Below are 26,875 nucleotides of genomic sequence, written 5' to 3' on the forward strand. Positions count from 1 at the left end.
TTTAAAAAAGTTTTTAAAAAGAAATGGTAAAATTTTTTTTAAACATTCTTTTTTTTTTTTTTTTGCGGTACGCGGGCCTCTCACTGTTGTGGCCTCTCCCGCTGCGGAGCACAGGCTCCGGACGCGCAGGCTCAGCGGCCATGGCTCACGGGCCCAGCCGCTCCGCGGCATGTGGGATCTTCCCGGACCGGGGCACGAACCCGTGTCCCCTGCATCGGCAGGCGGACTCTCAGCCACTATGCCACCAGGGAAGCCTCCAGAAATGGTAAAATTTATTTTAAAAAGGACATTGTTAAAAAAATTTAAAAAAATTTTTTGGACTCCCCTGGTGGTCCAATGGTTTTTTTTAAAAATGATTTAAATATATATACTTTCTAAAGTAGTTTTAATGTCACAGAAGTGGCTTTTCAGTGTGCAGCAAGAGAAATCAGAGGTAGCTAAGAAAAGGCCCCACCAGCCTCAGGTCTCCTAAGCCTGTGGAAGGCCAAGGCAAGCTGAGCCCTGAGCAGCCGGTTTAGCAGCCATGAGAAAGGCCCTGAGTTCCTCAGGAAGAGCCAGGAGGCAGTCCCCGCCCCTTGGAAACCTGGTTTCCTACGGGGGTACAGGCACCTCTGGGCCCCCGGCTCACTGCTCCAGTGAAAATCCCCTCAATGCCCCATTCATTTAATGCCTCCTAGGGAAGCGCGGCTCTCCCTAACAGGCAGGCTAGGGGGCTGCCTTTGCTGCATGGTCCTGGGGGACTGGGGGTGGGCCTGGCCACGGGAAGGGCTCAGTCAGCAGGCTTATCTTCTCGGAGGAGGGTGAGGAAGCGCTGGCCTCCCTCACAGAGCAGGCTGTGTTCAGCCCGGCACAGCACGAGCCAGGGTGGCCCCAGCGGCTCCTGCTTGCTCACCAGGGGGAGGAGTTCGGCCATCAGGACCTTTTCCAGGTGGATCTGCTGGTGCAGCATGGCCCCGCCGCAGCCCGAGGGCCGCCGGGGTCTGCAGCTCCTGGGTACTGTGCACCGCTCCCGCAGCCTGCGGAGACGCTGCCCCGCGATGGCCTGCAGCCCCTCCGGGGTGAGCAGGCAGCGCTACTCCTGTACCCAGTCCTTGGGCTCTGCCGTGAGCTCTTCCCCATTCGAAGTCTTAGCAGCAAGCAGGCCTCCTGCAGGTGCCGCAACTCTGCCTCCACCTCCGCGGCGCTGAGCCTAGAGCCGGGCCAACTTGAAGTTGTCTGCATTTTCTGCAGGAACTGGGTTTTGGCGGTGGTAGCAGCATCCACAGAATCACTGGTCTGTGCAGAGCTGAGCTGGGCCCACAGGCTGGGATGCACACGTGCGCAGCCCGCAAACCAGAGAGCAACGTGGTGACCCCAGCCAGCTGGGCTGGGCCACGAGAAGTAGGCAAGGGCCAGGGTAGCGGCCCCAGCCTGCTGTCGGCTCTGCTGAATGTCAGGAGGGGCCTTTGGGGGTCCTGGGCAACTGAGGGGACACTGTCCGTGAAAAGGGTGACAGAGCTGACCCACTCTGGGAAATGCTAGGAGAGAATTCAAGGGAAAAAGGGGAGAGGAGCCAGCAGTGACCGGTAGCCAAGATGTCTGGTGAGAGCTCTGGGTGCTGGCTCTGTACCAGGCACAGCACAAGCACCCGAAAGGCACTACCTTGTTTAAGCCCTACAGCACCTCTAGAAGCTGCTACTATTATTGTCATGTCCACAAGGAAGACAGATGGGGACTTGGAGACATGGAGTGCCTTGTTCAAGGTCTCACAGCTTGAGACAGGCCGAGCTGGGGGCCTCCGAGGCCGCTGGCTGAGTGTGAGGTGACCACAGCCGTCTGAGGGAGGCTGACTCCTAACGCGGAGAGTGTGTCGCCACCCAGCAGAGAAAGCCAAGGGACCCGTGGGAGAAGTGTTACCATCGGGAAGCCTGGTCTCACCTCCCCCTCCTCGTCCCCCTCCCCCAGCCTCGAGGCTTCCGGGAAGCCGCTTTCCTGAAGGCCTCGGGCAGCTGCATCCTGTCGGAGGAGCCGGTGCCCGGGACAGCTCTGTGTCACTCAGGGGGCTCCAGGCCCCACTCCCTACTCAGAGCCCAGTGAGGGATGAGGCTCGCCCACCCCTCAGGCAGGGCTTCCAGGGTGACCCCAGGAGCCAGCCCAGTTCAGGTCCCACCTGGCAGGGAGGAGAGAAAGCGGAGCCCAGGCCTTCGAGAGCTCATGTGGAGCCCCGGGGCTGGGTGGATAAGCGGATAGGGCACAGGACAGGCCCCGGTGCATCAAACGTGGCACCTTCACAGCCAGCTGTTCCACTCTGCCGGCTTCCGGGCTTGGGCCTCATGGGGTGGCATCCTGGGGCTCCCCTGGCCCACATCCAGCTCAATGCCCTGCCCTCCCTGTCACCCCAAACCCAGACTCCTGCTGCTGCGAGGATCTGATCAGGTAGAGACAGTAGTTCCTCCAGTGAGGGTCTGGGAAACGCACCCCTTATCCTCGAGTGTAAGAGCTTCTGGGGCCTGAGGCACAGCCCACGAGACTATGTGTTGGTCCCTGCGGCCTGGTTCGGGCTTGGTGGCTCCGGCCCCTTCCCCACACAGGCCTCATGCCCCACTGACAGAAGCCTGCTCTCAGGGAGGTCCTTGGCAGGCCCCCTGGTTTGGTGGATGCCCCTGGGGGCTCTTGTCTCTGATGCACGGCTGTCAGCCCTGCGTGAGGCGCTGAGGGGGCAGAGGCTCTGGTGGCAGGGGAAGCGGCCGTGGACGCAGACTTCAGGCTGGGGGCCTTGCCCTTGTCGCCTTCTCCAGCCTTTGAGATGCCTTTTCGCACCCGTACAGCCTTCTCCAGTGCCTGGCTCAGAAGCGGCTCCTTGAGGTCCTGCGGGCTGGGTGTGCTTGCTGCAGATGGGGCCTCTTCGTTCGTTTCTGGCCCTGGGCTGGGCTCCGGAGCCGGGGTGTCGGCTGGTTCCCAGGCACTCAGCAGCCGCCGGGAGCCCCGCAGGCTCCACTCCAGCTGCCGGTGTCACTCGGTGCAGGAGTCCAGGGCGTCATGCAGCTTGGCCACCAGCCTGGAAGGGACGCACCCGAGGCTCAGCAGCCTCGGACTGCGCCGCCTCCCGCCCCCTCCAGGGCACGGAATCCACCGGTGCGAGCAGCCAGCAGGGTCCAGTGGTTAAGACTCTGAGCTTCCACTGCAGGGGACACGGGTTCGATCCCTGGTCGGGGAACTAAGATCCCACATGCTGCACAGTGTGGCCAAAAATTTAAAAAAAAAGACATTTTTGGACGTCATGGATATCATCGCTAAGCTCCTTTCACTAATTTGTCACGGAGACAGTAAGGTTTCGATCTCTCCCCTACTTCGACCTGACTCTGGCACCTTGGGCCACCCCTCTGCCTTCAGTATCATCTCTAATATCCCTGGAGAATTGATCTTGAGCCTAATAACAAACTCCCATTTATTGAGCGCTGTGCTAAGTGCTGCGTGTGCGCCGTCTCATTTAGTCCTTACATCCACCCAAGGAAGCAGATACTTTCATTAGTTTCATTTTATGGATGGGGACACCGGGCCTAAAGGGGTTCAGAGCCTTGCCCAAGGGAGTGAAAAATTTGAGCTGCCATTCATGTAGGGCACTGGCCCTTAAACTCTACCTCTCCATCTTTATGGGAAATTCTAGCTTTCATACTCTGCTGTCCTCTGATTCAACCTTGATGCCTCAGTGGGAAACGAGTGCCCTGTTGCTCCTGTAAGCCCTATAATCGCCCACTGAACCGCACTCTTTCTGGTTTTGGCCTAGCGTGATGTAATGACACTTGTCCCTTTAATAGGGAAGAGGTGAGGATGAACGAGGTGATGATTGGTAAGTGTTTTGAGCCTGTTGAAGAAAAGCTTGGTGTCGTAGGCTTCCACATGGGGAAAGAATTATTTTTAATGGGAGTGAGAAACTGATGAGAATTCAGCAGCGAGAGCCATGTTGTTTTTAGGGGATGGTCTCCGAAACCAAGAGCTGTCATTTTGCTTAATGATTTCAAACCTGAATAAGCAGTATAACAAGTGAGCCTCAAACTCAGTCATTCAACCAAAAGGCAAACAATTTTGTAACCAGGAGATAGGGGAGCTTTACAGCCTTTAAACAATATAATCTGAGAGCACCCCCGCCATCTTACCAACTGGCAACACAGAATACGTGGGTTTTAATCATTACACTGTGATAGCTGAACAGCCAGCTGGTAGGAAGCTTAACTCTGCTTTATTCCCCGGGGAAAAAATAAGTTTAGCATCATGTGGTGTGTTTATTTTATTTATGTTTTCAAATCGACTGCAAAGTATTTTTCAAATGCTATAAACATAGCAGTCAATTAACACCCTCTTTTCTTAAATTTTCTTTTTTATTTTATTTTTTTGAATTTTATTTTATTTGTATACAGCAGGTTCTTATTAGTTATCTATTTTATACAATTAGTGTATACATGTCAATCCCAGTCTCCCTATTCATCCCACCCCCCCACCCCCACCCCCGCCACTTTCCCCCGTTGGAGGCCATACGTTTGTTCTCTCCATCTGTGTCTCTATTTCTGCCCTGCATAGCGGTTCATCTGTACCATTTTTCTAGGTTCCACATAGAACCTAGCGATTCCTGGCTATTGTAAATAGTGCTGCAATGAACATTGGGATGCATGTGTCTTTCTGAATTACGGTTTTCTCTGGGTATGTGCCCAGTAGTGGGATTGCTGGGTCATATGGTAATTCTATTTTCAGTTTTTTAAGGAACGTCCATACCTGTTCTCCATAGTGGCTGTATCAATTTACATTCCCAGCAACAGTGCAAGAGGGTTCCCTGTTCTCCACATCCTCTCCAGCATTTGTTGTTTGTAGATTTTCTGATGACGCCCGTTCTAACTGGTGTGAGGTGATACCTCATAGTTTTGATTTGCATTTCTCTAATAATTAGTGATGTTGAGCATCTTTTCATGTGTTTGTTGGCAATCTGTATATCTTCTTTGGAGAAATGTCTGTTTAGGTCTTCTGCCCATTTTTGGATTGGGTTGTTTGTTTTTTTGATATTGAGCTGCATGAGCTGTTTATATATTTTGGAGATTAATCCTTGTCCGTTGGTTCGTTTGCAAATATTTTCTCCCATTCTGAGGGTTGTCTTTTTGTCTTGTTTGTAGTTTCCTTTGCTTTGCAAAAGCTTTTAAGTTTCATTAGGTCCCATTTGTTTATTTTTGTTTTTTGGATTTTTTTACATCTTTGTTGGAGTATAATTGCTTTACAGTGGTGTGTTAGTTTCTGCTTTATAACAAAGTGAATCAGTTATACATATACATATGTTCCCATATCTCTTCCCTCTTGCGTCTCCCTCCCTCCCACCCTCCCTATCCCACCCCTCCAGGTGGTCACAAAGCACCAAGCTGATCTCCCCGTGCCATGCGGCTGCTTCCCACTAGCTAGCTATTTTACGTTTGGTAGTGTATATATGTCCAGGCCACTCTCTCGCTTTGTCACCGCTTACCCTTCCCCCTCCCCATTTCTTCAAGTCCATTTTCCAGTAGGTCTGTGTCTTTATTCCTGTCTTACCCCTAGGTTCTTCATGACATTTTTTTCCCTTAAATTCCATATATATGTGTTAGCATACGGTATTTGTCTTTCTCTTTCTGACTTACTTCACTCTGTATGACAGACTCTAGGTCCATCCACCTCATTGCAAATAGCTCAATTTTGTTTCTTTTTATGGCTGAGTAATATTCCATTGTATATAGGTGCCACATCTTCTTTATCCATTCATCCGATGATGGACACTTAGGTTGTTTCCATCTCCAGGCTATTGTAAATGGAGTTGCAATGAACATTTTGGTACATGACTCTTTTTGAATTATGGTTTTCTCAGGGTATATGCCCAGTAGTGGGATTGCTGGGTCATATGGTAGTTCTGTTTGTAGTTTTTTAAGGAACCTCCATACTGTTCTCCATAGTGGCTGTAGTAATTCACATTCCCACCAGCAGTGCAAGAGTGTTCCCTTTTCTCCACACCCTCTCCAGCATTTATTGTTTCTAGATTTTTTGATGATGGCCATTCTGAGCGGTGTGAGATGATATCTCATTGTAGTTTTGATTTGCATTTCTCTAATGATTAATGATGTTGAGCATCCTTTCATGTGTTTGTTGGCAATCTGTGTATCTTCTTTGGAGAAATGTCTACTTAGGTCTTCTGCCCATTTTTGGATTGGGTGTTTATTTTTTTGTTATTGAGCTGCATGAGCTGCTTGTAAATTTTGGAGATTAATCCTTTGTCAGTTGCTTCATTTGCAAATATTTTCTCCCATTCTGAGGGTTGTCTTTTGGTCTTGTTTATGGTTTCCTTTGCTGTGCAACAGCTTTGAAGTTTCATTAGGTCCCATTTGTTTATTTTTGCTTTTATTTCCATCTCTCTAGGAAGTGGGGCAAAAAGGATCTTGCTGTGATTTATGTCATAGAGTGTCCTGCCTATGTTTTCCTCTAAGAGTTTGATAGTTTCTGGCCTTACATTTAGGTCTTTAATCCATTTTGAGCTTATTTTTGTGTATGGTGTTAGGGAGTGTTCTAATCTCATACTTTTACATGTACCTGTCCAGTTTTCCCAGCACCACTTTTTGAAGAGGCTGCCTTTTCTCCATTGTATATCTTTGCCTCCTTTGTCATAGATTAGTTAACCATAGGTGCGTGGGTTTATCCCTGGGCTTTCTATCCTGTTCCATTGACCTATATTTCTGTTTTTGTGCCAGTTCCATATTGTCTTGATTACTGTAGCTTTGTAGTATAGTCTGAAGTCAGGGAGCCTGATTCCTCCAGCTCCGTTTTTCTTTCTCAAGATTGCTTTGGCTATTTGGGGTCTTTTGTGTCTCCATACAGATTTTAAGATTTTTTGTTCTAGTTCTGTAAAAAATGCCATTGGTAATTTGATAGGGATTGCCTTGAATCTGTAGATTGATTTGGGTAGTATAGTCATTTTCACAAGATTGATTCTTCCAGTCCAAGAACATGGTATATCTCTCCATCTGTGTCATTTTTGATTTCTTTCATCAGTGTCTTATACTTTTCTGCTTACAGGTCTTTTGTCCCCCTGGGTAGGTTTATTCCTAGGTATTTTATTCTTTTTGTTGCAGTGGTGAATGGGATTGTTTCCTTAGTTTCTCTTTCTGATCTTTCATCATTAGTGTATAGGAATGCAAGAGATTTCTGTGCATTAATTTTGTATCCTGCAACTTTACCAAATTCATTGATTAGCTCTAGTAGTTTTCTGGTAGCATCTTTAGGATTCTCTATGTATAGTATCATGTCATCTGCAAACAGTGACAGTTTTACTTCTTCTTTTCCAATTTGTATTCCTTTTATTTCTTTTTCTTCTCTGATTGCTGTGGGTAGGACTACCAAAACTATGTTGAATAATAGTGGCGAGAGTGGACATCCTTGTCTTGTTCCTGATCTTAGAGGAAATGCTCTCAGTTTTTCACCATTGAGAATGATGTTTGCTGTGGGTTTGTCATGTATGGCCTTTATTATGTTGAGGTAGTTTCCCTTATGCCCACTTTCTGGAGAGTTTTTATCACAAATGGGTGCTGAATTTTGTCAAAAGCTTTTTCTGCATCTATTGACATGATCATATGGTTTTTATCCTTCAGTTTGTTAATATGGTGTATCACATTGATTGATTTGCGTATATTGAAGAATCCTTGAATCCCTGGGATAAATCCCACTTGATCGTGGTGTATGATCCTTTTAATGTGTTGTTGGATTCTGTTTGCTAGTATTTTGTTGAGGATTTTTGCGTCTATATTCATGAGTGATATTGGCCTGTAATTTTCTTTTTTTTGTGGTATCTTTGTTGGGTTTTGGTATCAGACTGATGGTGGCCTCATAGAATGAGTTTGGGAGTGTTCCTTCCTCTGCAGTTTTTTGGAAGAGTTTGAGAAGGATGGGTGTTACCTCTTCTCTAAATGTTTGATAGAATTCACCTGTGAAGCCATCTGGTCCTGGACTTTTTGTTTGTTGGCAGATTTTTAATCACAGTTTCAATTTCATTACTTGTGATTGGTCTGTTCATATTTTCTATTTCTTCCTGGTGCAGTCTTGGAAGGTTATACCTTTCTAAGAATTTGTCCATTTCCTCCAGGTTGTCCATTTTATTGGCATAGAGTTGCTTGTAGTAGTCTCTTAGGATGCTTTGTAGTTCTGCAGCGTCTGTTGTAACTTCTCCTTTTTCATTTCTAATTTTATTGATTTGAGTCCTCTCCCTCTTTTTCTTTTTGAGTCTGGCTAAAGGTTTATCAATGTTGTTTATCTTCTCAAAGAACCAGCTTTTAGTTTTATTGATCTTTGCTATTGTTTTCTTTGTTTCTGTTGCATTTATTTCTGCTCTGATCTTTATGATTTCTTTCCTTCTGCTAACTTTGGGTTTTGTTTGTTCTTCTTTCTCTAGTTCCTTTAGGTGTAAGGTTAGATTGTTTATTTGAGATTTTTCTTGTTTCTTTTTTTTTTTTTTTTTTTGCAGTACGCGGGCCTCTCCCGTTTTGGAGCACAGGCTCCAGACACGCAGGCTCAGCGGCCATGGCTCACGGGCCCAGCCGCTCCGCGGCATGTGGGATCTTCCCGGACCGGGGCACGAACCCGTGTCCCCTGCATCGGCAGGTGGACTCTCAACCACTGCGCCACCAGGGAAGCCCAAGATTTTTCTTGTTTCTTGAGGTAGGCTTGTTGCTAGAAACTTCCCTCTTAGAACTGCTTTTGCTGCATCCGATAGGTTTTGGATTATCGTGTTTTCGTTGTCATTTGTCTCTAGGTATTTTTTGATTTCCTCTTTGATTTCTTCAATGATCTCTTGGTTATTTAGTGACGTATTGTTTAGCCTCCATGTGTTCGTGTTTTTTATATTATTTTCCCTATAATTGATTTCCAATCTCATAGCGTTGTGGTCGGAAGAGATGCTTGATATAATTTCAATTTTCTTAAATTTACCGAGACTTGATTTGTGACCCAAAATGTGATCTATCCTGGAGAATGTTCTGTGTGCACTTGAGAAGAAAGTGTAATCTTCTGTTTTTGGATGGAATAGCCTATAAATATCAATTAAATCTATCTGGTCTGTTGTGTCATTTAAAGCTTCTGTTTCCTTATTTATTTTCATTATGGATGATCTGTCCATTGGTGTAAGTGAGGTGTTAAAGTCCCCCACTATTATTGTGTTACTGTCGATTTCCTCTTTTATAGCTGTTAGCAGTTGCCTTATGTATTGAGGTCCTCCTATGTTGGATGTATATATAATTGTTATATCTTCTTGGATTGATCCCTCGATCATTATGTAGTGTCCTTTATTGTCTCTTGTAACATTCTTTATTTTAAAGTTTATTTTATCTGATATGAGTATTGCTGCTCCAGCTTTCCTTTGATTTCCATTTGCATGGAATATCTTTTTCCATCCTCTCACTTTCAGTCTGTATGCGTCCCTAGATCTGAAGTGGGTCTCTTGTAGACAGCATATGTACGGGTCTTGTTTTTGTATCCATTCAGTGAGGCTGTGTCTTTTTGTTGGAGCATTTAATCCATTCGTGTTTAAGGTAATTATCAATATGTATGTTCCTATTACCATTTTCTTAGTTGTTATGGGTTTGTTTTTGTAGGTCCTTTTCTCTCTTGTGTTTCTCATTTAGAGAAGTTCCTTTAGCGTTTGTTGTAGAGCTGGTTTGGTGGTGCTGAATTCTCTTAGCTTGTGCTTGTCTGTAAAGCTTTTGATTTCTCCGTTGAATCTGAATGAGATCCTTGCCGGGTAGAGTAGTCTTGGTTGTAGGTTCTTCCCTTTCATCACTTTATTTATTTACCAAAAGATTAACCATGTTTGATTTTTTTTTTTGGTCTGAAAAGTAACTGCCTTGTTTTCTTTTTAACATCTTTATTGGGGTATAATTGCTTTACAATGGTGTGTTAGTTTCTGCTTTATAACAAAGTGAATGTTATACATATGCATATGTTCCCATATCTCTTCCCTCTTGCATCTCCCTCCCTCCCACCCTCCCTATCCCACCCCTCTAGGTGGTCACAGAGCACCAGGCTGATCTCCCTGTGCTATGCTGCTGCTTCCCACTAGCTGTCTATTTTACGTTTGGTAGTGTATATATGTCCATGCCACTCTCTCACTTTGTCACGTGGTGCCACTCCCTTCTGGCTTGTAGAGTTTCTGCTGAGAAATCGGCTGTTAACCTTACTGGAGTTCCCTTGTATGTTACTTGTCTTTTTTCCCTTGTTGCTTCCAGTAATTTTTCTTTGCCTTTAATATTTGTCACTTTGATTACCCTGTGTCTCGGCATGTTTCTCCTTGGGGTATCCTGCCTGGGACTCTGCGCTTCCTGGACTTGGGTGGTTATTTCCTTTCCCATGTTAGGGAAGTTTTTGACTATAATCTCTTCAAATATTGTCTGAGGTCCTTTCTCTCTCTCTTCTCCTTCTGGGACCCCTATAATGCAAATGTTGTTGAATTTAGTGTTGTCCCAGAGGTCTCTTAGGCTGTCTTCATTTCTTTTCATTCTTTTTTCTTTATTCTGTTCTGTGGCAGTGAGTTCCACCATTCTGTCTTCCAGGGCATTTATCCGTTGTTCTGCCTCAGTTATTCTGCTGTTGATTCCTTCTTTTGTATTTTTCATTTCAGTTATTGTATTGTTCATCTGTTTGTTTGTTCTTTAATTCTTCTAGGTGTTTGTTCTTTCATTCTTCCAGGTCTTTGTTAAACAGTTCTTGCATCTTTTTGATCTTTGCCTCCATTGTTTTTCTGAGGTCCTGGATCATCTTTACTATCGTTACTCTGAATTCTTTTTCTGGAAGGTTGCCTATCTCCACTTCATTTAGTTGTTTTTCTGGGGTTTTATCTTGTTCCTTCATCTGGTACAAAGTCCTCTGCCTTTTCATCTTGTCTATCTTCCTGTGAATGTGGTTTTTGTTCCACAGGCTGCAGGATTCTAGTTCTTCTTGCTTCTGCTGTCTGCCCTCTGGTGGATGAGGCTATCTAAGAGGCTTGTGCCAGCTTCCTGATGGAGGGACTGGTGGTGGGTAGAGCCGGGTGTTGCTCTGGTGGGCAGAGCTCAGTAAAACTTTAATCCTCTTGTCTGCTGATGGGTGGGGCTGGGTTCCCTCCCTGTTGGTTGTTTTCCCTGAGGCGACCCAGCACTGGAGCCTACCTGGCTCTTTGGTGGAGCTAATGGCAGACGCTGGGAGAGCTCACGCCAAGGAGTACTTCCCAGAACTTCTGCTGCCAGTGTCCTTGTCCCCACGGTGACCCACAACCACCCCCCACCTCTGCAGGAGACCCTCCAACACTAGCAGGTAGGTCCGGTTCAGTCTCCTATGGGGTCACTGCTCCTTCCCCTGGGTCCCGATGCACACACTACTTTGTGTGTGCCCTCCAAGAGTGGAGTCTCTGTTTCCCCCAGTCCTGTTGAAGTCCTGCAATCAAATCCCACTAGGCTTCAAAGGCTGATTCTCTAGGAATTCTTCCTGCTGTTGCCGGACCCCCATGTTGGGAAGCCTGACGTGGGGCTCAGAACCTTCACTCCAGTGGGTGGACTTCTGTGGTTTAAGTGTTCTCCAGTTTGTGAGTCACCCACCCAGCAGTTATGGGACTTGATTTTATTGTGATTGCGCCCCTCCTACCGTCTCACTGTGGCTTCTCCTTTGTCTTTGGATATGGGGTATCTTTTTTGGTGAGTTCCAGTGTCTTCCTCTTGATGACTGTTCAGCAGTTAGTTGTGCTTCCAGTGCTCTTGCAAAAGGGACTGAGCACACGTCCTTCTACTCCGCCATCTTGAGCCAATCCTAAATAACACCCTCTCTTAAAAACGATATGTAAGCTCCTTGGAAGATATAAACAGGGCTTATTGAAGGGAAGTTAAGTATGGGGACCTGGCTTTCAGCTCTTCTCTTGCTCAGAGGAGCCAACAACACATGCTTTGGGCCAGACCCTACCTCTACTAACACCAATGCCATTCCTCCCTGGGACATTCATTGCTTCAGACATTTTATCCACCCCTCAGGCCCCAATTTCCATTAGATCTCACCTGCTTTTTCTCTCAAGGCACCTTGAACTTTCCCTTATAAACTTATCCATAATTTTTCTTCATTACTTGTTAATGCGTGCCTCTCCCACCATACTGTAAATTCCATGTATGTGTACCCAGTACCAAATGCAGACTCTGTTACGTGGTGAGTGCTCAGTAAATATTTGTGGATCTGTGTGTTCCTGTGGAGAATGGGGAGGAATGGGTGAGAATCTAAAAAACAATTTTAATAGAATTGAAAATCTTTCATCTTTCTGATCTCTTCATAAAAACGTATGTTGCCCAGCTAGATTGTGATTTTAGAAATTTGTGCTGCAGGAGTTGGTGAGGGATGTCTCAAGTTTGTCTTCATGTTACTGAACCAGAGTGGGTCCACTTGCCCATGCGCAGTAAAGCTGATCTACTGACGCTGGGCTGTGGTGAATACAGTGCAGTGTTTATTGCAGGGTGCCAAACAAGGAGTCCAGGTAGCAAGTGCTTAAAAGACCCAAACTCCCTGAAGGCTTTCAGGGAAATGTTTATAAAGACAGGGTGAGGGAGGGGGGTTGTCAGGTATGTGATCAGCTTGTGGACACTCCTCTGATTGGTTGGTGGTGAGGTAATCGGGAGTCAACATCATCAACCTTCTGGTTCCAACCAGTCTGTGCTTGTGGGCAGCATACAGTTAACTTCTTCCACCCGGTGTGAGTTTCAGTATCTGCAAAACAGCTCAAAGGACGTGACTCAGAATATTATCTATAGCCCTTGAGGAGGAATTAAAGGTCCTTGACTTTTTTTTTACTGGCTAAACTGTTATTATTTTGTCTTGCTTGTATTTTTTCCTTTCTTTCTGCATTTTCTCCCTTCTCTGATTAAATTTATTCTTTGACAAAAGTTTTTCTACAGGCAAAAGGTAGGAGGAGAACATGGGGGGAATTCTGTTCTGGGAAGGCCCCATAGGGTCCTGTTCGGTTACATTCAGTCCTCTGATGCCATTTAGTTCATGCCCAAGATATATGCATATGTATACAAGGCAGTGACCAAGAAAGGGGGATTTACAGTCAGAAAGAGCTCAGTTCAAATCCTCCCACTATTTGCTGGTCATGTGATTTTAGGTTATCATGGCAGCCATGGAAGGGTGCCACTCTGACCTCCTGCTTCAGGAGCATAACTGAGGGCCCAGCTCCTGCCCCTCTGGATTCACTGCTGCATTTGCACCTAGGCTGTGTTTCCCATGGGCTGCTCCCAGCCAGTGAGTAAGCACAGTCAGAGTACTAGTGCAGGCCATCCCAGGGACATGCGGGGCTCCTCCAACGGGCCACCTTGGCTGCAGGCCTCCTCGTTGGCCTGGCTGAGACTTCCCTAGAGGTCCTTCTATGTCTCCTCCACAGGGTCCAGACTGGCATCGCCACCTGAAGGCGCGCTCTGCCTTCTCCTGCCCCCTCCTCTGAGCCTTTCGCCGGCACTTCCCCCCATACGGTTCTTGCACTTTTTTTTTTTAACATCTTTATTGGAGTATAATTGCTTTACAATTGTGTGTTAGTTTCTGCTTTATAACAAAGTGAATCAGCTCTACATAATACATATAACCCCATATGGTTCTTGCACTTCTAATCCCATCTTGGCGTCTGCTTCTTGGAGGACCCAGTGAATTAACACAGCTAGTCACCTAACCTCTCTCTGGCTCCGTTTCCTTATCCGTTAATTCCCTTTAGGGTTGCAGTGAGGATCAATGTGAATAACCTCGGAAACGTGGCCGGCATCCTGCACACAAGAGCTATCATTCGTTCCCAGCTTTTCGCCTTCACATCGCCCACTCCTGCTCCTTCCCATTGACTGTCTCTATTGCGGTATCTTGTAGCTCTTCCCTTCGGTTCCCAAGGTATCAACTAGCTCGATGCACCCCTCCCGCCCCCCACAATTCCCCTGTGTTAATATACTAACAAGAGCAGTGTTTTAACATGAGTCTTCTGTGGCATAACCTGTAGTCATTGTAATGATAGAACAGCTTAAACAAATCATGAAATGACGATGTATCTCTGGCTCCCTCCTAAGTCCCCTTTCTGCCTCTCTTTCTGTTCTGACTCCCTCAGTGCTGGGAGGAATAGACTTTAGTCGTCTCTTCTCTGCTCCCAATAAGACCTGTTGTCACGGAGGACGAACCAGCGAGGGTGCCTCGTGTCTCTTCTGTATTTAGCTGCCTGTTCCTCCTGCCCATAGGATGGGCCCCCCTGGGCAGCTGAGGGTAGGAGCGATGGCTCTGGCTGCCTCTCCACACTGCTCTGGATCTTGCTTTAAGCACTTCATTCCCAAATGGCAGCCCCTCCTTTCTAGATGGGGCCTGAAGTCCTACTTGCACCGAAGTGGTGGCCGAATCGAGTCGCTCTTGCTTATCTCTGCTTCAGGCACAGCACGTAGAAGGCTCTGCTTGGTAGGCAGGATGGCCTTAGTGCAGGCAGCTGGTGGGCAAAGTCCACCCTCTCCTCTGCTGCTGGAGCCCCTCAGAATGTCTCCTTTGCCATCTAGACCTCTCTGGGCTGGCCCGTGGCAACGCACAAATGGCCTGATCCTCTAGGGCAGACCTGCATTCATTCAGCTGGACTTCTGAACTAGGGCTACACTGAGTGTCTGCGCTTAGTTCTTAGCTGAATTGAACTTTCTGAACCTTCTGGAATCTCCCCGAAAACACCCAGCCCTAACCCTTCCTTTCAGTATTTTCTGTTGCAGCGGTACATATTAGAGTTCTCGGCAATGTTTTACCAAAAACCGCCTTCCTCTGTAGAATCCAACAGCCCGGGAGCTCCTTTAAAATGGGCTGGGAGGACCGTGCGCCGCTTCTTGGCCTTTGGTAAGCCGCTATTTCCGAGGCCTTCAGGACTCCCACGCCTGGGCTCGTTGCCCCACCCAGAGTTCGACAAGTGAAAAGTTGAAAAACAAAGAATGATGAGACAGAGAGAGTAAACGCTGCTTATTGTAAAAAGTCAAACCGTAAACAAGCGTAGGGAGCAGACACTGTGGGTGCTCCGCCCGTATCTCTTGGCCTTCACCATTCCCATGCATGCTTGTGGCTTCCTCCTCCAAGCCCCCGTGACTGTCGTTCTGAGGGCTTCCTTGGGCTTGCCCAAGCACAGGCAGAATGGGGAGTAAGTGCCCCACGAGCGGCTCTGAACCCTTGATGGCAGAAGCTGGTATATAACTACTCCGTCTTCCTTCCCCCTAGGGTGGGACGCGTCTAACGCAGGTTCTACACCAATTTCCAGTTGCCTCAGTTGCCCACAGTGATGACATGCTTGCTAACACACCCCCACTTCCCTCCTAGTGCTTCTTGAGTCTCTCTCTCATTTCAGCTACTCACATCCAGTCCTCATCTCCAGGTCTGCTTCTAGAGGAACCCAACCTAGAACAGCCCATATACTCTACAATATTGTCTGAAAATAGCCCTTCACATTGCTTGCAGCAATGAACTCCCGTGTTTTTTTTTTTTTTTTTTTGCCTGTATACCTTCCTTAGTATGCACCCCCATTATATTCATACTTGTTTATTTATAAATGATATCCTTTCATTAACCAGTATATTAAGTCATGGACTATACCTTGGGCCAGCTTTATATCCATATTTTTAATAGGTACCTGGATAATTTTGAGTTCTCTGAACAACCTCTTTTCAGATCTGACTAGATGGTCATTGTTTTGACTTCAACCATGGTGGACAAAGAAGGTTCTAGAAAGTGGAGAAATGCATCACTTGTTGCATTGTGAGAAGGAGAACTCATTTTCAGGTGGTTTGATTCTTCTTGCCTTATTAATTTTATTTCCAAGCAGGGTTTCCTTTGTGGGATTCTTCAAAGTCACCTGTTTATTTTATGAGGGCTGGTTTCATTATAACTGGAGACTAGAATCTGTAAACACACTTTACCTTATAAATGTTGCAAAATGCTGAAAGTAAATGACGAGGCTTATCATCCCTTCAATTCAGGAATTCCCACTCTGTCTTCAAAATCATTTGAGGATTCTTGTCTTGCGACTGTCTGACTTCCAGACAGGGGGAGGGTAGTGGCATGAATCTATATATTACCTACTAGTTGAGTTTATTTTCTTATTCTTTGGATCAAAAATAAATCTGGTCGAAGTTAGCGTCTTTCCCTCTCCTGCTGCAGTGGATCATCTCGGCCACCCCTTGAGATGTGCACCCCTCCTTTGGGCACCACAGATTTGCTTGCATCTGTTCCGCATTCCTCCGCCTGTTCTTCAAGAGCTTCCCTGCCCTGCACCCACCTCTCCAGGACACCCTGTTCCAGTCAGTCCAGCCTGTTCCCTCCTCTAGCCCTTTGTTTGTTCCCAGTTGTGACGTGGGCCCTCCCTCCCGCCCCAGTTCCATCCATGGTGTTTTCTTCATCTTTCCTTTCCCATGGGCGTCCTCACTCTGCTCCAGACCCCTGGAACATGTCTAGCCCTCACCACACTTTTTTTTTTTAATGCACCACCTTCTTATTTGTCTGTAGCTGGGCTCTAACAGCTGCCCACAGGCTAGAGCCACTTGAGTGCAGAGAGGACAGAGAGCTAATTGGAGGTGACGCTTAATCTTATTAAGTGGCGCTGGATCCTACATCCCATGACCAGCCCAGGGGCCCGAGGATCCTCTGGGCTCTGCTCTTCCGGCTCTCCCAGCGTCTGTCTCCTCTGGTAACTGGCTGGGGAGTGTAAATATTAATTGGTCTATGGCACGCAGGTAGTAAGGAAGCCATAGAGAAATTACTCCAACTCCTAGCTGAGAGGATAGAACAGTGCCGGGCTCAGGGTGAATTAGGCTACGTTCCTCGTGGATTACAGCTTCTGTTCTGCCTTCCAGACTGAGTCAAACACGTTCATAATAAAACTTTTTGTTTTAAGCTCACATTTATTTTTTGAAACTAGATCTCCCAAAGCATAGAACTAACCTACTTTTTTTTTTTACAGCTTTATTAAGATATATTTCACATACTATATAATTCACCCACTTAGCGTGTACAGTGGGCTTTAGTAAATTGACAGAATTGTGCAGGCAGTTCATGTGATGTTCAGTTTTACGTGTCAGCTGGGCTAGGCTACAGTCTCCAGTTATTCAATTAAACGCTAATCTGGGTGCTGTGTGAAGGTGTTTTGTAGATGTGATTAAAGTCCACAATCAGTGAACTTTAAGTAAGGGAGATTATTTTAGATAGTCTGGGTAACCCTGATTCAGTCAGGTGAAAGGCCGTAAGAGCAGACCTGGGGTTTCCCAGGAGAAGAAGGAATTCTGCCTACAGACTGCAGCTTTAGCTCGTGCCTGGGAATTCCAGCCTGCTCCTCCTGATGGCAGGCCCTATGGATTTCAGACTTGCCTAGCCAGCCCCACAATCGCATAAAGTAACTCTTCATGCAATTAGAGTCCTAAACACCGGACCACTAGGGAATTCCCGGAATCTCTTAATATATGTCTCCTATCATTTATATGTTTCTGGTTGAACCCCGATTGATACAAACTCACTTTGAAAATACAAGAACAAATTTCCATTTTCCGTAGGAGCCTGCTTTTCTTTTCTGGGATCTCTTGCAATCTTCTCCCCTTTTGCTCTGTGTTCTTAAGGGTGTTTCTATCTTCCCTCCTGCCCGCAGGGGCTAAGTCTTGGATTTAATCTTCATTGTATGTAGGTACGGTCAAAGAAATTTTCACCACTACAACAGTTTGTTTGGACTCTATTTGAAATCTTTCCTCTTGCCATTTCCACTAGAAGGTAAATTTCATGGGGAAGGGGGGAGGATCTTAGTCTGCTCTGCTTATTAAGATACCTCAAGAGCCCAGAACTGTGCCTGACACATAGTAGATGCTCAGTAAACATTTGTTGAATGAATGAATGCCCACAATGGCGTGTAAACTTGAAAGAAGGAGAGGTTTTTCTTTTACATCCTCCATAAAAGCCCAACAGTGTAGAAGCATCGAGGTACTTGTGGTAAATTACAAAAATGGCCACAAATCCTTCCCTTCTCCTAAAAGCTGGAGTCTATTTCTCCATCTCTCAAATCTAGGCCTGGCTATGTGAATTGCTTTGGTCAATAGGACATGAACAAATGTGATATAAGCAGAGACTTGAAAAGCGCTTAGGTATTAGGGCTTGGAATTGGAACTCTAACACGACCACGAGCTAGCCTGCTATTGGGTGACAGGCTACAAAGAGAACCAAGGCATCCCATCTGACAGTGTACCAACCACCAGACATGAGAGTGAGGCCATTCTAGATCGTTCAACCAGCTGCCAAACTATAAGCTGAACACAGACACGTGAGCCGGTCCAGATCAGAAGGACTGCCCAACTGACCCATTGGCTAGTGAGCCAAATAAAATGTTTGTGGTTTTAAACTGCTAAATTGAGGTCATTTTTTACACAGTAATAGATAAACGATACAGGACTCAATACATTCCCAGGTTCAGATAAAGATACGTCATCCCAGTTCGCAAATATTGTGTGCCTGCTATATGCCAGGCTCTGTGCTTGGCACCAAGAATAAGAAGATGGAAAGATGTGGATCCTGAAAGCCTCCTTAAACATGACACCAAAAAACAAGTGACTAAGGGAAAAAATGGATAAATTGGATTTCATAAAAATCTAAAACTTTTGGACTTTAAAGGGCACCATCAAGAAAGTGAAAAGACAACCCACAGAATGGGTGAAAATATTTACAAATTAGTGTCTGATAAGGGACTTGATTCCAGAATATATAAAAAACTACCATTCAGTAATAAAAAGTTAACCCAATTTAAAAATGGGCAAGGGATCTGATTAGACATTTCTCCATAGAATATATACAAATGGTAATAAACATATGAAAAGATGCTCAACATCATTAGGTATTAGAGAAAAGCAAATCAAAACCACAATGAGGTATCACCTTACATCTGCTAGGATGGCTATAGTGAAAAAGACACACAATAGCAAGTGTTGGCGAGGATATGGAGAAATTGCTGGAGGAAATGTAAATGTTAAACACAGAGTTACCATATGACCTAGTCTGGATCGTACTCTGACACCAGTCAACCAATTCTGCAATTCTCCGGACACCAATTGGATGTCCAACGATTCAATTTAATTCTGACAGTAACCACCTGGAGTTAGTGACAGATTCCACAGATTTAAGGGTTCAGTCCCACCAGACTGCCCTCGATGCCAGTGCAATGTCCTGGGCCACCCGTACTTCTGGCTGTAAATTGTAGGTTCCCACGACCCTCTCCTTAAGTTCCATAGTTTGCTAGAATGGCTCACAGACTTCAGGGAAATACTTTACTTACATTTATGGCTTTGTTATAAAGAATACAACTCAGGAATAGCCAGATGGAAGAGATACACAGGGCAAGGTATGGAGAAGGGAGGGAGCATAGAGCTTCCATGCCTTCTCCAGCCACACCACCGTCCCAGCAAGTCCATGTGTTCACCAGCCTGGAAACTCTCCAAATCTCATTGTTCAAGAGTTTTTTATAGAGTTCCATCTCCAGCACCACCTCCCTTTCCCAGAGGGGTTGGTGGGTGGGGCTGAGAGTTCTAACCCTCTGATCACTTGGTCTTTCTGGTGATTGGCCGTATCCTATAGCTATCTGAGGGGGGGGCGGGGCGGGGCGGGGCGGGGCGGGTCCCACCCTAAGTCACCTCATTAGCATACACTCAGGTGTGATTGAAAGGGGCTGGTTGTGCATAGCAAAAACCCCCACAAATCCTATCACTCAGGAAATTCCAAGGGTTTTAGGAGCTCTGCAGGAACTGTGGGCAAAGACTAAATATATTTTTGTATTATATCACACCCAGAAGTTCCACTCCTAGATATATACCCAAGAGAAACTAAAACATGCATCCACACATAAACTTCTATGTGAATGTTTACAGCAGCGTTATTCATAATAGCCCCAAAGTAGAAACAACCCAAATGTCCACCATTTGAAGAATGGATAAGCAAAATATGATATATTCATAAAGGGGGATATTATTTAGCAGTAAAAGGAATGAAGTTCTGATAAATGCTATAACATGGATGACCCTTGAAAACACTACGCTAATGGAAAGACGCCAGACGCACAAAAAACATACATCGTATGATTGTATTTCCATGAAATGTCCAGAATAGGCAACTGTATGGAGACAGAAGGTAGATGACTGGTTGCCAAGGGCTGCGGGGGTTGGCAGGAGTGGAGACTGACTGCAAATGGCTACGGGGCGATAAAAATGTTCTAAAAATCAGTTTGTGGTAGTAGTTGTACAACTCTTTGAATATACTAAAAGACATTAACTTGTACACTTCAGATGGATGAATTGTATGGTGTGTGAATTATATCTCAATAAAGCTCTTTTCACAAAGTTGAGCAAGTTGGCCAAAGGCGAACAATTACTAGTAGATAAGCTGGGTTGGGACTTGAGTCCAGGTCCTATCTGCACACTGTCTTTCTTTCTGTTTGTATCTCAGTTATGCCTAACATTTATTTATCTCAAGACCGGTGTGCATAGAAAAATGCATAATAATATCTAACACGTGTATAACGATGTTTTATAATCCATCTTCTTTTTTCAACTTTAAAATAGACTGCGAGCACTTTTCCATGTCATGACGTAGTCTTCTACCACATAAAATTTAATAGCTACGTAGTATCCCGTTGTATGGCTGAACCTTAATTTGTCCAACCAGGTCCCTATGATTTGAATGGTTTCTAATATGGGGCTATTATCAAACTCAGTGCTATAAACAGGCTGGTGGGCTTTCTATTTTTGATAGCGTCTATGACCTTTTTTCACTGACCAGTGTAGGGTTTCTCTCCTTATAAAACGTTTTACTAAAGCATGATGTACATATATAAAAGTGTCCATATCGTAAGTGTAGAAGTAGCCATGTTTCAGAAACAGCACCCCTGTGTAACCAGCATCCAGTTGAAGAAACAGAACATGACCAGCACTTCAGAAGCCCCCTCCTACCCTCCGTATCTTTTTGCCTTCTTCAGTTGAATATCAGGTGGCAGTACCTCAAATTGGCAAATCCAACACCCCCCTTTGGAGCAGAGCCAGTAGAGATATCACAGATTACTGCTTAGCGTGCACTTGTGTCTCTCTATTCTGTTTGTGCCTTGGCTGTCCCGCTTTCAATGCTCTGATGTCTAGTAACCTTAATCGCCACCTGAGCATCACCTCGACCTTGAGTTTCCACGTTTTGGGTAGCTTCAGGCGCTGAGTGGGCAGCTGGCGAGTTAAGCTGGCATGGGTGAGTGGCATGACCAGGCATGTCGTGCCACCTTTCCCGCCCTACACGCCTGACAGCGTGTATAAGGAGGGCCTGAGCCCTGGTTGTGAGCGAGGGCCAGACGTTCTATACTAGTGGATCTCGAACTTGGCTGCATATTGGAATCCCTGGAGGGCTTTAAAATATAATGATGCCTGGGACCCACCCCCAGAGATTCTGATTTAATTGGCTTGGAGTATGGCCTGGACACGGAGATTTTGTTTTTAATACCCCGATGATTCCAAAAGGCAGCCAAGGCTGGGAACCCACGCTCTCCACTCGGATTCTCTTTGGCTTTTGTGGGTGTACTGCTTGGTGTCAACATTAGCTGAAGATTAAATGCCAGACCTCATTGACTCCATAATATTTTTGTAATTCACTGCAACTGTTCTTGGCTTTCTTTAGAGGGTTTGTGCAATACTATTTTGACAAACATCGCACTCTCTTAGATTGAACTGACATTCTCTGAGATGGCTGTGGGTATACCAGGTCATTTAGCCTGAATGGGAATTAAGATGTCTTAAAACAATAATGAGTTACCAGAGTCACTCCTTAAGCATATTTATGAGTTTTCCTGCCTCTCCTGCTGCTGATGGGCCTTGGTGTAATAGTGTGCTCACCGGAAGAAACGATGGTTTCAGATGCGTAAATTACACAAGGGAGATTTGCAAAGCCATCATGCCTGGTCCATCTAAATTGTTCCCTGTTCCCTGCAGAGGATACCAGCCTTTAGAAGGGCACTCTGCAGGCAGGGGGGACTTTCCCAAACAGAGGCCCAGGGAGCGTACCTGAAAGATGATTAAAGAAAGTTTCTTTTATAAGTTACCTTCAAGAGGGAAAAGGAAATACCTGGTTTATGAGCCAAAACCAATGGGCTGAGCAAATATCAGACAAAGGGAAGAGAAAGGAGTTTGAGCAAAGCGAGAAGGGAGATGAGTCTGGAGTAAGGTGGTGCTTCCAGGGTGTCCCCAGTAGAGGGAACAGTCAGCTAGCTTACCTGGTGGGGTTGTTGGCAGGTGTAAGCAGAGCTACCCAGGTACTGAGGCACCGGGAACACGAGCAAGTGTCATCCGTGTTAGACAGAAAGGGTAATAAACAGTGAAGGCAAGAGTGCAGATATGGAAACGCCTCCTGATTCCCAGGGAAATGTCATGCTCTCCTCAATTTCACCCTCCTAAATGTTTGCACGAGAATGCTGATGCATGGGCTGGAGTGCCTAGGAACGCCATCCTTTCTCAAGGAGCGCTTGGTGGACCCTGGCCAGAAGGTCAGCTCCAACAGAGCTCACAGTTGATGATACGCTTTCCCACATGATTTCGAAGCAGTGGTGGGTTCTGTCTTGTATTTATACAACCAACGGAAAGAATCTATTTTGGAGAAAACAGGCAAAGAAGGGAGCTGAGGATAGTAATTTTGTACCCTGCTCTGTAATTTAGTCTGGTATTCTCTGCTGAAGGAGAAAATAGTCCCTGTGTTAACAGACGGTAGAGGATGAGAGAAAGGTGGAGCAAGGAATTTGGACCCTGGTCCTGGAATTTTCAATGTGTTAGGAAGAGAGGAAATACTTTGAACTTTTTTTTCCCATTTTAAACATCATAGAAAGACATTGCTTATTTGTGGAGGAGATAGATGTACAGATTCGGCTATAGATGGATGGATAGATAGATAAATATAGCAGGGTGGGCAGTGTAACAACAGATAGATGAGAGGAAGTGAGGGTATTGCCCGAGAGCATAGATTCTGAAGACAGACTGCTGCCTGTGACAGTCACAGCTGTCACTAATAAGTGACCTTGGGCAGGTTATACAACCTCTCTGTGCCCCAGCGTCCTCATCTGGAAAATGAGATAGTAAGAGTACACACCTCATGGAGCCTGGCACAAAGTAAGCCAATCAAATTTCACTTTAATTTTATTATTATCAGGATATTACGAGAGAACTGATGAGGACTATCTACCCCAGCCTGAGGAAGTCAGAGAGAATCACCTCCCCGATTAGGGGAGGTGGTAGCCTGGGCTGAGTCTCAGATGATGAATATGAATTGGCAAGACAGGACGGAGACAGAATTCTCAATCTAGGCAGAGGAGTGGGGTCTGCGGGTGAGAAACATGTTTGTAAGGAAGGTTGTTAAGTGATTTGTATCTTTTGAATCATAATTCCCTCCATGTTTGAAAAATAGGTGAACGCATGTGTGGAAGTCACAATGTGGTTTTTGGGTTTTTTTTTTTCTTTGCCTTCCAGTCCACAGGATGACTGCAGTGTAAGGAGGTTCGGAAACATCTTGTAATGTCTCCTAGTCTCCTCCCCAGGGTCTGTAGTCTACAGTTTGGAAATCATTGCTGGAGTCTGCTGTATCCTGGACTCAGGTCCTGCTTTCCTTCGACAGTGCTATCCACATGGAGAGCCATTGAAGGTTTTCAAGTGGAGGAACCGTGGGGAAAATGATTACTCATCATCCATTTCAACGTCCTTTCAGTGTGCCTTTACATGTAGCAGAGTCTACAAATCTGAAACTACATTTCCCAGACTCCCTGGCAGCTGAGTAATTTCAGTTCCACCAGCCAGATGCGGTCACATGAGACAAATTCAGACCTCTTCCAAGTGGGGAAGGAGGCATGGTGGGAAGCTTATGTTTTGCGGGTGCATCTTACAACAGATCTGGTGTGCCTCTGAAGCCAGTGGTTCCAGCAGTGGCTTCCTGAATCCCCACATCACATCTGAGGTCGGGACCCTGGGGCCAGCTGCTGCGAGGGCAGCTTGCCAGTTTGCTTACACCACACTTTCCTGAAGGTGGTGGTTTGCTGTCAGGAGAACCAAGTTAGCACACGTCTGGGTCCTGCTGTATCCTGGACCCAGGCCATGCTTGATTTCCACCTCTCTCCAGTGCAGCGCCAACCCCACTTCCCCTGTCTCCTTTCCCCTGCCCATGGCCCTTCCTTAGAGTCCCCTGGTCTCTACCACAGCTTTGAGAAGGGAATCTGCACTGGCATCTCGGTTACTTTCCTCCCAGGAGGCACCTGGGCTTCTTATGCAAATTTCTCTCCTCCCACTTATGCAGATTTGACCATTCCCCTGCCTTTAAGCTAGTTGTTTGTTTAACCTTAAAAAGAAAATAAAAAAGGACAATCGTCTCCCCAAATACCTTGCCACAAAGTGATGCCACTTGGGGCGGAAAGAGTGATATAGTCTTGTGGGGGGATGCTGATACAGCAGGCCAAATGATCAGGTAAATAAACTAACTGAAATGGACAGGCAGGAACTTCCAGGTAATTTATAAAGAAAGCAAGTTGTGGCCAGAGTAAGGAGCTGTCCTCTGAAGCAGAAGGAATAATCTTTCAGGATCTGGAACTTAAAGGGAAGTGAGATAGAGTAAACGATAGCTCTGACCTGGGGTGGGGTGGGAGAGTTTCCAGTCTCCACAGTGTCCCCACGTGAACTGTAGGGGTCTGCCCTGCCCTCAGAGGCCTGGCCGAGGGCCCCAAGAGGGGGCTGAAATCCAGGCCAAGCCCCCCTCGCCAAACTGCGGTCCCCAGCATGGGGCTGTGTGCTCCCAGAGGAAGGAATGGGCCCCTTTTAAAATCCACATTATGGTAGTTCTATTTGTAGTTTTTTAAGGAACCTCCATACTGTTCTCCACAGTGGCTGTACCAATTCACATTCCCACCAACAGTGCAAGAGTCTTCCCTTTTCTCCACACCCTCTCCAGCATTTATTGTTTCTAGGTTTTTTGATGATGGCCATGCTGACTGGTGTGAGATGATATCTCGTTGTAGTTTTGATTTGCATTTCTCTAATGATTAGTGATGTTGAGCATTCTTTCATGTGTTTGTTGGCAATCTGTATATCTTCTTTGGAGAAATGTCTGTTTAGGTCTTCTGCCCATTTTTGGATTGGGTGTTTGTTTTTTTGTTATTGAGCTGCATGAGCTGCTTGTAAATTTTGGAGATTAATCCTTTGTCAGTTGCTTAAAAAACTACAAGTAGAACTACCACACAACCCAGCAATCCCACTAGTGGGCATATACCCTGAGAAAACCATAATTCAAAAAGAGTCATGTACCAAAATGTTCATTGCAGCTCTATTTACAATAGCCTGGAGATGGAAGCAACCTAAGTGCCCATCATTGGATGAATGGATAAAGAAGAGGTGGCACCTATATACAATGGAATATTACTCAGCCATAAAAAGAAACGAAATTGAGTTATTTGTAGTGAGGTGGATGGACCTAGAGTCTGTCATACAGAGTGAAGTAAGTCAGAAAGGGGAAAACCAATACTGTATGCTAACGCATATATATGGAATCTAAGAAAAAAAATGTCATGAAGCACCTAGGGGTAAGACGGGAATAAAGACACAGACCTACTAGAGAATGGACTTGAGGATATGGGGAGGGGAAGGGTAAGCTGGGACGAAGTGAGAGAGTGGCATGGACATATATACACTACCAAACGTAAGGTAGATAGCTAGTGGGAAGCAGCTGCATAGCACAGGGAGATCAGCTTGGTACTTTGTGATCACCTAGAGGGGTGGGATAGGGAGGGTGGGAGGGAGGGAGATGCAAGAGGGAAGAGATATGGGAACATATGTATATGTATAACTGATTCACTTTGTTATAAAGCAGAAACGAACACACCATTGTAAAGCAATTATACTCCAATAAAGATGTTAAAAAAAAAAAAAAGAAAGAAAATCCACATTAATGGGTCATAGGGGCCGTCCTAGTTCCCGGTGATGGGACAGAGAGAGGCCCAGACACGCCCGTGTCAAAGCCTCCTGACAGCTGGAAGGGTACTCCCTCCCCAAGCCTCCAAAGCACGGAGGGCGGCTGGATGTGCAGAGCTGTGTGCCCAGCCCTCTCCCAGCTCTTCCTGAGACAGCAGTTTGCCCTTTGATTACATAAGCACACGGAAAGGGCGAGGTGGCATTGACTTTGTTATTGTTTCGTCTGCCAAGTGTTTTCAAGCCATAAACTGCGCGTTGGGAACTCTGCGATCTTTCTTGGGACTTTGAAAACTGCGTAGAAAGAGTGTTTCCTGTGGTGAGAGGGTGCAGAGGAGAAAAAGAGGAGGAGACGCAGTCCTCTTGGAACGCAAACTGCCACTTTCTAGAGTGACTAACCGCGTTTGGCCTTTCCTTCCTCACCTGGGGAACATGTTCGACAAGTATAAAACTGGAGCAGGGTGTTTGCAGACATGCTTTGAAGGTGCCAGGCCTTCTGCTGTAATAGCACTGCAGACCGTGTTTTCTACTGCCCGGAGCCACGTCCACCCAAAAACAGACAACAGGTCTGACCAGAGTGAGCCGCTTGGGCACGGAGGCCCTCAGCCTGCTGTTAAGTGGGCGGCAGCTCCGGGAGGGCGGGCGGAGCAGGCAGAGAAGGACGTGTCAGTAGCAGCCCTGGGGCAGGAAAAACGAAAGTGCACACGAGAGAATATCAGAAAGTCAGCTTTAAGGAGTTTCAACCGTAAATGTAAGCCATTCAAACCACTTTTTAAAAAGCACCAAAGGGAACAAACACGCCGTGAGGAGCTGGTTTACTCCATCTGTAGCAGATGCTGTGCTTCTGCACTGCCAGCCCTCTG

At 46.0% G+C, this 26,875-nt stretch overlaps 1 pseudogene across 1 annotated transcript; it reads right to left on the reverse strand.

Moving 5' to 3' along the window:
- Nucleotides 1–769: 769 nt before the first annotated feature.
- LOC309978089 (tubulin epsilon and delta complex protein 2-like) lies at nucleotides 770–26,446 on the reverse strand (annotated as a pseudogene). The gene is made up of 3 exons: nucleotides 26,436–26,446; nucleotides 2,458–3,037; nucleotides 770–1,462 (listed from the first exon to the last, which is right to left on the reverse strand). The product of its transcript is annotated as a tubulin epsilon and delta complex protein 2-like (transcript).
- Between the last annotated feature and the right edge of the window lie 429 nt (nucleotides 26,447–26,875).

This window comes from Leucopleurus acutus (assembly GCF_964270905.1).
Source record: "Leucopleurus acutus genome assembly, chromosome: X".
Classification (NCBI taxonomy): domain Eukaryota; kingdom Metazoa; phylum Chordata; class Mammalia; order Artiodactyla; family Delphinidae; genus Leucopleurus; species Leucopleurus acutus.